Below are 2,052 nucleotides of genomic sequence, written 5' to 3' on the forward strand. Positions count from 1 at the left end.
ACATTAAAATTTCCTCTTCACTTCATTAACTTTACACGATTCTTACTTCTTCTATAATTTCTCAATGATCCAACACAAAGATACTTCAAATTCAAATTGGAATACCGTCCGTAGGAATTGTTTTCGCTGATTAACTTTTACAAATGGCAACTTTTGGCGCTATTTGCGCTTAAATACCCCCCTAAAAATGCCTTCAAAGCTAACTTTCGCCATCTTTTTAACTAATATCTATCCTTTTCTACTGAAACCAAGTTTAAATTCTTTTTTCATGAATATTTATACTTGATTCTATTTTCGACCGTTGAACATCTCACCGTCGTCATTCCCCATGTTTCGCGGGATCTCATGAATGAATTTTGTGTCCACCGAGCAACCCTACTATAGTATTCCTACTACGGTGTAACAACGCAACCTTACCTTTTTTCTCATTTTTCTATGCTTTCCAACACCGCACCCACATTCTACTAACCACTAACCACGCCAGACGCAAAAACCAATTGAAGAACAAAAAAAATATTTTATAATTATTTGGTGCAATAAATATATATAAAAAACACAAACGATAAGCACCATTTCTGTCCGCAGTTCCGGGTATTCCCAAGCCAAGCACAAACCATCACTTTTCCGTCGCCCAATAAGACGCATACCCCAGCCGCACTGCACATCCATATATTTAATGTTGGGCTAACATCTGGCAAAGGGAAATTTGGAATTCCCTTTTAGAATACGGAGATTCCTTATAATTGAACAAAAAGCCTCGCCAGCATTATGGGTCATAACACTACTCGCCAAACCGCCGCCTATGAGTCCCACGGCCAAAAGATCATTTGTGGCACACTCAGCCAAATTACCTAACCTCACCACGGACGCTGTGGACTACCAGATGGAACCCACGTACGAGACGTCTTCATCAGCAGCCTGCCAAATGTGACACGCTTGGGCCACAAAAAAAAAATACTCTTTGTTGTGAGAATAATATGAATAAAAAATGAGAATATAGAATTCCAGTACGTATTTCGATTGTCTCATTCAACTCTTCTCCTCTACTCTGGGGAATTTTACCTGTGAACATAATCTGTATGAATTTGAATACAACCCGATCAAATATCAATTACTGGGCCCCTAAATAAATCTGCCAAAAATAAACAACAATGCGGGTGTAAATTCATTGGTACGGTCTGCATACTGCTGATTCTGATTAGATTAGCATATGGCCACAGATCGCGCTGTTCATTACGCGTCACATCCACATAATTACATACATAATACTGTCCACATCGGTGTAGGGTACTGTTGGTGTAGATTAGGGTAGGTCGAGCAAAAAAAAAATGTTCGCGAGCAACAAAAATTTATCTCATGCGATATTTTCTTATTTTCCTTTCTTGTTCGCACGTAGTCGCCTATCTCTGCCGGGCCTCCGCAACAATTTTATGGACGAATTAGCCAGCGATGAAACATGTGTATAGTCAAGCTTGTGTGGAGTGCTAACTGGCATTTTATTGTCCAATAAGCTCGAATAAATATTGTAATGATATATAGTATAAACAATTTGGAAATTAACCTGCATTGATATCAGGCTTATATAAAAATAGTAAGTATATACTATTATATTAGCAAGTAAGTATATACTATTATATAGTAAGTAAGCTATGAAGAGCCCGTCGTAAAAATGAAAAAAACTACTAATGTTATCGTTAGAAGTGTTATTTTCTCAAACTAGTTTCAATTAGTTATCACAGTAATTGTTGTTAACTAGAAACAAGGCATTATGTGATCTTTCACCAATCAGGTAAATTCAGTAATGTCTGTGCAAATTTATTTCTATTTGTTCAATGGTTCAATTTGGGAAGCATAATTCTCGTATGTAATTTCCATAAGAAATTAGCATGTAAGACAAAAAAAAAAAAAACAATTATAATATTAATAATACCTCTCAAACGCATAAGCAGAAAAATTATCACCTAAATATTTCCAATAAAAAGGTGACTGCAAAATTAAGAACAGAATAAAATTTTCGTTCAAATTCAAAGAAAAATTTAACATAATTACAGT

General features: G+C 35.7%; 1 long non-coding RNA gene across 1 annotated transcript; it reads left to right on the forward strand.

Moving 5' to 3' along the window:
- Window positions 1–460: 460 nt before the first annotated feature.
- On the forward strand, window positions 461–1,548 carry LOC142227686 (uncharacterized). Its single transcript, XR_012719977.1, has 2 exons — window positions 461–1,308; window positions 1,397–1,548. It is a non-coding gene; the product is annotated as an uncharacterized LOC142227686 (long non-coding RNA).
- The last annotated feature ends 504 nt before the right edge of the window (window positions 1,549–2,052 follow it).

The sequence above is a fragment of the Haematobia irritans genome, chromosome 2, assembly GCF_050003625.1.
Source record: "Haematobia irritans isolate KBUSLIRL chromosome 2, ASM5000362v1, whole genome shotgun sequence".
Classification (NCBI taxonomy): domain Eukaryota; kingdom Metazoa; phylum Arthropoda; class Insecta; order Diptera; family Muscidae; genus Haematobia; species Haematobia irritans.